Source organism: Macaca fascicularis, chromosome 10, assembly GCF_037993035.2.
Source record: "Macaca fascicularis isolate 582-1 chromosome 10, T2T-MFA8v1.1".
Taxonomy (NCBI): Eukaryota; Metazoa; Chordata; class Mammalia; order Primates; family Cercopithecidae; genus Macaca; species Macaca fascicularis.
In genome coordinates this window covers 116,368,171-116,377,312 of record NC_088384.1, presented here as the reverse complement: position 1 = coordinate 116,377,312, position 9,142 = coordinate 116,368,171, and the positions used below count along the sequence as shown (strand labels likewise).

At 49.3% G+C, this 9,142-nt stretch overlaps 1 long non-coding RNA gene across 1 annotated transcript in view; it reads right to left on the bottom strand.

Annotated features, from left to right (window-relative positions):
- Positions 1-274: 274 nt before the first annotated feature.
- The window catches only part of LOC135965380 (uncharacterized), a 30,709-nt gene continuing 21,841 nt past the window's right edge, over positions 275-9,142 (bottom strand). The window contains exon 3 of the long non-coding RNA XR_010578257.1: positions 275-362. This is a non-coding gene — a long non-coding RNA (uncharacterized lncRNA). The remainder of the gene's footprint in view (positions 363-9,142) is intronic.

The window sequence follows — 9,142 nt, the reverse complement described above, 5'->3', positions numbered from 1 at the left end:
GACAGTGAGGGCTGGGTGGTCGTGGAGATGGACTGAAGGGCCCCACGAGGAGACAGCATGCATTGGCGTGCTGTCCCCATGGCTGGGATGAAAGATAACACGTGAACATTACACCAGGTGGGAAGAGTGATTAAAGGCGATACAGAGACTCCCCTGTTCTCCACCAGCAAACTTCCTGCTTCTTCCTCGGTCTGGTCTAATTACACACAGACTCCCGTCTTGACCAGTCACCCCAGAACTCATGTGTAAAGCTAATACGCAGAAATGAGGCTTACCGAGGGGCAGGGAGAGACTTCCAATTAAACATCTTCCGCAGCAAAAGGGAAACGGCGCTCTTTAATGTCGACTCCAGCTGCTGCATTCTAAAAGAAAACCAGGCAGAAATACATGATGGTTGGGACACTTCCTCCAAATATCAAAGCTGAATACATTCTTTTTCAACTTCAGCACAGCGATCCTTCTCTAAACAGCACCAGCCAATGGAAGTCACAGCTCTTCTTACTCCAGAGAGTTATATCGAATCAGTCCCTTTGTATATATTTTTAAGCTGAGGAATTTGCATTCTTCTTGTTTTTCTTTGGAAATGGTGACTCAAGTCTTTTACTGGTCTTGTCCTCAAAGAACAGAAGGAGTGACTGCTCTCACCAGACATAGAGCTTATTCCGAGCGGAGGGCTGAGGGGATTCACCACGTCTCTGGTTTCTCAGCTGCTTGAAAATCAAAGTGGAATTCTCACAGTGGCCTGTCCCCGAGCAGCTCAGGGAGCCTGATGAGTATCGTCTCAAAGCCACGCCATGGGTGTGATGGAGTCTGAGCAGGTCTGGACCAGAAGCAAAGAGCAGCCCTTCACGCAAGAGTGCATGGCCTTCCTTTGTAAGGCGGAGGTGATCGCAGAAGAAAACAGCTGCAGGCTGCGTCTACAGTGGGTGTCACATAAGGAATCCCCAGGCAAGCCCGGCTGGAATTAGCTGCCACCTGTGCCTGCCCATGGGGCATTCTGTGTACATCCACTACAGCGCACGGTGCTGGAGTCCCTAGTCCCTATGGCTGTCTGTGCTACAGATCTTGAACTCTTAAAAGGCAGGGGGCATGTGTGGTTTGACTTTGCTTGATAAAAAGTCACCCCCCACCACCACACACACACAGCACGTGGTGGGAACTCAGGAGCTATTGAATGAATGCAGTGAGCTGACGCCTTGGCTGCAGGACATGGAAATGCATACACAGGGCCATGGAGCCCCACTAAGCCCATGGCGCTGAAACTGCTGGAGCACCTGCTGACCACAGTTCTTCAATGGTTTTCTCCAAGAACACATCAGAATGGAAGCACCAGGGCCTCTCTCTCTCTGGGTGCATACATTCACTGCATCAATACACATGGTCCATTTGGTCACCCCGACTGCTCATCGTATCCAGGAAAATCTCCATGAGAAATCCAGCATTTTGGGCGAGAAGCTGAGATTCTCAAAGTAGAAAGCCCACTGGCTAGAGGACACAGAGACGCACATGCTGTGGGGCTGGAACCTGCAGGACAGCTGGGCTGGGAGGCAGCCTGAGCTGTTGGCTGGGAGTGGAACCAGCTACCTTGGAAGGAAGTGAGGTGTCCATCCACAAGCACCCACACAAAGCCAGAGGGCCCTGTTGTACTGGGAGGGAAGTTGGATGGCATCACAGTTCACCCCTCTCAGTGTGGGTATGAATCCATCATTGTTTGTTTGTCCTGACAAAGCACATTGCCATATGTTAATTTGGCCACTGCAGTTAGAATAGATCAGGAACAAAACCCCACTATTCCTATTCGTCGAGTCATTGCCTGGTTTATTGGTTGTACAGACTTCATGGATAGGGAACCTGAAGATCATATCCGAGGATCAGAATATTTTCTTCAGAGGAGATGTAGAGTTCAGGGATGAACCTCCACGCTCACCCCAAGCCTGCTGAGGGGCACCTGTTTTTCACTCCATGACTTTGTGCTGAGTCCTGCCATATGCCAGATGCTGCTTTGCAGTGCAGCGAGAATGGGCCCACAGAACCTCTTCTAGCATGGAGATTAATTCTGGCAAAGGAGACCAGCAAAGAGCCAGTGACAGCATGCCCCCAGAATGAGCACAGCTGTGATAGGCAGATAGACAGAGGACAGAGCTAGAGAACTGTACAGAAGGCCAACTTAGGGGTGGGGGGTGCAATAAAGGCCTCTCTGGAGAGGTAGCATCCAAGCTGAGACCTAAAGAGAAGGAGAACAAGGTAAGCCAGGCAGGGACCTTCCTGAAGCAGGAAAGTATGTGCAACGGCCCTGTGGTCGGTGGGGAGGGAAACCACAGCCTGCTGTGGGGCCGGAAGGGTGAGCAATGCTGCCGTGGCACCAGGGAGGGGAAGCATCAGTGTGGGGTTCTCATGACCAAGGCCCCAGAGGCGGAACACAGAGGCACCATTCAGCAGGAACCAGCTTTGACAGGAGACTTGGGGAACACAAGGATAAGGCATTTGAGGTTCTTTTAAAGCTTTCTGCAAAAATCACATCCTCAGCGGTCTGGACGTGGGGATTTGGAGCAGGCCTGAGTCTGGCAGGCTGCTGAATATTTCATGCAGCCTCCTCGGCTGGCCGGCCCCTCGGTGTTGGGCATGGTCTTCCTCTTCATGCATGATTTACAGGGCTCTGCATTAATGCCCCAGCCCCATTTATCCTGGTCTGCTGACCATTAGCATGAGCAAATAAATATACATTTCCAAGAGCCCAGATCCCCAGCCTGAGCCCAGTCTAGCTGACAGCTTTCCACTTTCTCCTAATCACAGGAGTTGGGGGACTGGAGGACGGGGGACCACCTGTTGTGTGAGAAGATTCCAGAACCGCCTGTGGATTGGATTATTTCCCCCCTCTTCCAGAATTTTTACCTTAGAAATTCATCATTCCCTCTTTCCCTTTTGGGTGATAGACAGTTCTTTCGTGTACTGCTGAGAAGATAATTCAGAATTCTGTTTATTCTAATGCAGTTCAAAATGTCTGTGACTAGCATCTGAAAATAGCTCTGTGTGTTAAATACTGGCAGCCAGAAAGCTTTTGGAGCCTGTTTCTCACCATCCCCGGGTCCTCCAGCAGGTCCGTCAGTCTGTCTGTGTCTGCGTGAAAAGCAGCTCCTTTGTCTCAGGCTTTGCCGGACTGGGCTCTGTGGGGTGGTTTGGGGGAAGGGAGGGTCATGGTTGGATATCATTTATGGGGCATGTTCTGCGTGTTAAGCTTTGTGCTGGGCCCTGGGAAGGACCCTGTCCTCTTGCAGCTTTCAGTCTGATGGGGAGACAGGCACTGAATGGGGAAATAGACACTAAAGAGACATTCACTGACCATCACCATGGTGACGGGGCTTCCATCCTAGGGGTCCTTGGATTCATTTCATTTGGGGAAGCGATTGCAGAGACTGGGGCTGGAACCAATGTGGCTCACAGGGAAAGGAGCAGCTAGAAACAAGGGAAGTGGGAAGCAGAGAGGTGGAGAGGGAGTAGGGAGGGGTCCGAGGTCAGAAAGCCAAAGGGTCAGGCTGAGGCATCATCGGTAGAGGTGTAAGTACCTGGGGCAGGTGTCAGGAGGGGAAGGAGTCAGGGGCAGTCACATCAGGGACACAGGAGCTGGCTCCAGTGGATGTTGCCAGAATATGAAGGGGAAATCTGGGAACACGGCAGTCATAAGAACAATGACCAAATCCAGCTCCTCAGTGTGTCTGGGGCAGGTAGGCAAGGTGGGCAGGGAAGGCCTCGTGTGCTGTGGTCCTCCCCCTTCTCCCACCTTATTTCTTGCCTTTTTCCCCTTACTCTGCACATTCCTAGCCATAGGACCTCCTCCCAGTTCCTTGAATTCTACACTCCCTCCTGCCACAGGCCCTTCGCTCAGGCCACCCTCTTCCAAGAACACTGGTTCTTTCTTTCCACTCTCAAAGAAATCGTCACCCCTCCAGGAAGCTGCCTCTGCCCTCTCCTTCCCCAAAACTATCCCAAATTCTTCTATTAGCTACTCTGATAGCCCCAGGCACCACACCTCCTTGGGGCTTATTCCTGTTGAAATTTTACACACATTGATATATTTTTTAAAAATTATCTGTCCTTCCTGTTAGATTTATGCTCCTTAAAGACAGGAAGGAACCACATCTAATTTTGTTCAACACAGAATCTATGTAACTGGCATGAAATCAATATATTCTTTTTTTATTTTTGGAGATGGTTTCTCTCTCTGTCACTCAAGCTGTAGTGCAGTGGCACAATTATAACTCATGGCAGCCTTGAACTTCTGGGCTCCTGCAGGATGGATGGATGGATCAATGGAAGGATAGATGGCAGGATGGATGGATGAATGGATGGGAGGATGGATGGGAGGATGGAGCAATGGATGTATGGATAGATGGCAGGATAGATGTATGCATGGGAGGATGGTTGGATGGATGGATGGATGGATGGATGGATGGATGGACGGGAGGATGGATGGACGGGAGGGTGGATGGATGGACGGGAGGATGGATGGACGGGAGGGTGGATGGATGGAAGGGTGGATGGATGGGTGGATGGATGGATGGATGAATGGATGGATGGATGGATGGGAAGGTGGGTGGATGGGAGAATGGATGGGAGGATGGAAGGATGTATGTATGTAGGGATGGATGGATGGATGGATGGAGGATGGATGGTTGGGTAGATGGATGGATGGATGGGAGGATGGATGGATGGATGGATAGGTGGATGGGAAGATAGATGCGTGGGAGGGTGGATGGATGGAAGGGTGGATGGATAGATGGATGGATGGATGGATGCATGAATGGGAGGGTGGATGGATGGGAAGGTGGGTGGGTGGCTGGATGGATGGATGGATGGGAGGATGGGAGGATGGATGGATGGATGGATGGATGGATGGATGGATGGATGGATGGGAGAGTGGATGGATGGGAGGGGGGATGGATGGGAGGGGGGATGGATGGGAGTGTGTATGGATGGGAAGGTGGGTGGGTGGCTGGCTGGCTGGATGGATGGGAGGATGGATAGATGGATGGGAGAATGGATGTGAGAATGGATGGGAGGATGGATGGATGGATGGATGGATGGATGGATGGATGGATGGGAGGATGGTTGGATGGATAGGTGGAAGGAAGGAAGGAAGAAAGGAAGGGAGGGAGGGAGGGATGGGAGGATGGATTATTGGAGGATGGATGGATGGATAGCAGGATGGATGGGAGGATGGATGGATGGATGGATAGGTGGATGGGAAGATAGATGCATGGGAGGGTGGATGGATGGAAGGGTGGATGGATAGATGGATGGATGGATGCATGGATGGGAGGGTGGATGGTTGGGAAGGTGGGTGGGTGGCTGGATGGATGGGAGGATGGGAGGATGGGAGGATGGATGGATGGATGGATGGATGGATGGATGGGAGAGTGGATGGATGGGGGGGATGGATGGGAGGATAGATGGATGGGAGGGTGTATGGATGGGAAGGTGGGTGGGTGGCTGGCTGGATGGATGGATGGGAGGATGGATGGATGGATGGATAGATGGATGGGAGAATGGATGTGAGAATGGATGGGAGGATGGATGGATGGATTGATGGATGGATGGATGGATGGATGGATGGATGGGAGGATGGTTGGATGGATAGGTGGAAGGAAGGAAGGAAGAAAGGAAGGGAGGGAGGGAGGGATGGGAGGATGGATTATTGGAGGATGGATGGATGGATAGCAGGATGGATGGGAGGATGGATGGATGGATTTTCAATCCTTCCACCTCAGCCCCCTGAGTAGCTGGAAGTACAGGTGTGCACCACCATCCTTGGCTAAGAAATCAATATTGTTAATGAATAAATGAGGAAACAAGTGAATGTAGAACTCAGACCCGAGAGGAGATTAAGATAACTAGACCCTGCAGTGGCAGAAGGGCAAGTCATGGATGACAGAAAAGTGCCCGAAATCTCCCTATGAGAATCACTGTAATCCCATATTTCAGGATTTCAGACCTGCTGAACACACCCCACCCCCATCACTTAGATTACAACAACTTTGCTGAATTTGAGACAACTAAGTTGTCCATCCAGGCATTTTATCCATAAACCATTAGGTAACGCAATACTTGGACTGAGCTCACCTGGGCAAATTGCTTTGAATATAAAAAGTCAGCATCAAAATGCAGCACGTGTGACCTCCCCACTCCTGAGCACACACTTGATCACATTCCAGGCAGGTTTCTTCCGGCACTTTGTGGCTGGGAACACACGTGAGCTGAAGCTGCAGAGCAGCACCACTGCTGCTCAGCTGATGTCCTCATCCCACTTAGGTCACCAGGAGATACCCCGTGTCTCAACACACAGACCAATAACTCTAGGTAAGAGCTCTCTAGCCAGTGCCTGGCCCCTGTTCCATCTAAGAGGCTGCCAGGACTGAGCATCAGGAACCAGATGACCTGGCCCAGGGCTGCTGTAAGCCTACAGTCACTTGCATTCTCCAAAGTTCAGGGCAGATGAGCTCTGTTGCAATGGCAAAGCCCATTGAATATTTATGTTGTTTTAAATATCAGTGCATCCCCAAACCTGTGAGTGACTGACAGACCAACAGAAACTTCCAGTGTGGGATCTGCTAGAAAATGGTCTGAAAGTATGAATGGAGTATGCTCTAGCCAGTGGTTCTCAAGATACTGCTGCAAAACACATGCTACTGGAGGCAAAAAGGCAAGGGATACGCAAGCCAATGGAGTATGGGGGGTTTCCATCCTATTTAGATCTGTGTCCCCTATGCATCTGCCTGGCAATATGGATAAAGTCAAGCCCTATCCATGAAAGCACCCTTGAGGCAGGGGCTGCTCCCCATCCTGTTCTCTGTATTCATCATCACTCAGGGCAGAGCTTGGCCTGGGCCAGGCACAGGACCGAGGCCTTTCTCTTAAACTTTCCCAAGGCCTGGATGCCTTGATGGTTGTCTGGACCAGGCAGGCAAGAGAACGATGAAACTCTTTTCATCAACAGGCCTCAGAAGAGGTGGTGGGGCCACTGGAGAAAAAATTTAACAATCTCTTCTTTACCAGCCATCCCCATTACCTTCTCAAGCCAACCTCCAGTTTACATCTATCTCCTCTGCATTATACCAACAATCTAAACACCTCTCTCCTTCAGTTGCTAGGGACTGCTTATGGCCAAAGCTTAAATCCTATTAATGGTTAAATAAACAAAAGAATCATGTACAAATGGATGCATAGATGAATGACAAATGAACAAAGACTGATAAATGGATGGATGGATGGATGGATGGATGGATGGATGGATGGATGGATGGATGATGCATGCATGGCAGAAGGGCAGGAAGAATGGATGGGAGGATGGATGTGAGGATGGATGGATGATGCATGCATGGCAGGACGGACGGATGGATGGATGGATGGACAGACGGATGGATGCATAGACAGACAGTGAATGAAAAGAAGGAATGATGGAGGGAGAAGGGGAAAATAAATGGCTCTTTCAGCTTCCAACAAAACTATGACCAGTCCTGCCTCAGTATTTGTCAGCTGAAAATGAACTAAAGACAACCTTAATTTTTGAATTATAAGCCAACCTTAGTCTTTCCAACGAAATAATTTCTTTTGAGATAGAGTTTCACTCTTGTTGCCCAGGCTGGAGTGCAATGGCACGATCTTGGCTCACAGCAACCTCTGACTCCTGGGTTCAAGTGATTCTCCTGCCTCAGCCTCCTGAGTAGCTGGGATTACAGGCACGCACCACCATACCTGGCTAATTTTGTATTTTTAGTAGAGACAGGGTTTCTCCATGTTGGTCAGGCTGGTCTCAAACTCCCGACCTCAGGTGATCTGCCTGCCTCGGCCTCCCAGAGTGCTGGGATTACAGGCATAAGCTACCGCTCCCGGCCTCCAATGAAATAATTCTATCGTAGACCATCTAAATATCAAGATTCTCTAACATAGATAAAGGTGCAGAAAGGCTCCCCCACCACCTGCCCTTTCAGTTTATTCCAACTTCAATGCTTTTTCTCTTCCCTCTGCCCACTCAGAGCTCAAATGAAGTGTCAACCGCTCAGAAAAACCTTTCTTGACCACACAACCTAAAATACTTGCCCACCTCAATGAACTCTCCATTTATTTTTCTTAGTCGTTCATGAGGTTTCCTGCTATTGTTCTATCTCTTAATTTGCTATTGTTCTATGTATATCTCCCCTGCTGGCAGTGAGAGTAGAGTTTTTCCTTTCTTATTCTTGCTGTATCCACAGCTGCTGTCCTGTTCGGTACCTGGTGGACAGGTACTGGTGGAAAACACAGATCTGCTTATTAGAGGCATGCGTGATGGAAGATCATGTCTCTCAATCTGTCTTGATGGAAGATTGTTAGTGTTTATGGTCTAGAGATCTGGGTAAAATCCAGTTCTTCTACTTGGCATCCGAGTGAACTTAAAAGGGGTCATTTTTGTATGCTTTTGAGCACTGTGCTGGGTGCTATGGACACAGCCACCAGTGGGACATCGGAGGTCCCTTCCCTTCCAGAGATGAGCTCACAAACCCTGTGAACATCGTTTTCCTCATGTGGGGATAATAATTGCTACATATGTCTTTATGGTGTGGGAGGGTGAAATAAAGTGATGTTGTCACATATAAACAAGGTTTGTATGTTGTGACATACAAACAAGATTGACTTTTGACATACAAACAAGGCATGGGACTAAAGTTATATCTGAAAGCAGGATAGCAGTTAGGGCACTTGGGTTGCCAGTGACCAGAACAGATTCAGACCAGTGTGAGCAAAAATAGAACTCAAGGGGCAGGGATCTGTGAGCTCACAAAATGATATCAAGTTTGAGAATTGAGACAGCTCTGAAGGTCAGAGCAGTAGGATTCTTTTAATTATCTCAATAGACAACTTCTTCTAAAATGAATGAATCCTGGCCACTTTTTCCTTCCCTTGTGATTCCACTCAGCTCCAGAGAGCAAGGCTAATGGGCCTGGCTTGCCTTCTAGCCAGCTCTGGACAGGTGGGGAGGATCCATTGGTTTGATCCAGACAGCCTTCAGTGGTGAAGAGGTGTTAGTTTTCTCAAGAAAATTAGGGGTTCTGTTGCCCAGTGAAGAGAGAATTGGTACCAGAAGGTTAGAAAACAAATTTCCACTGTTGAA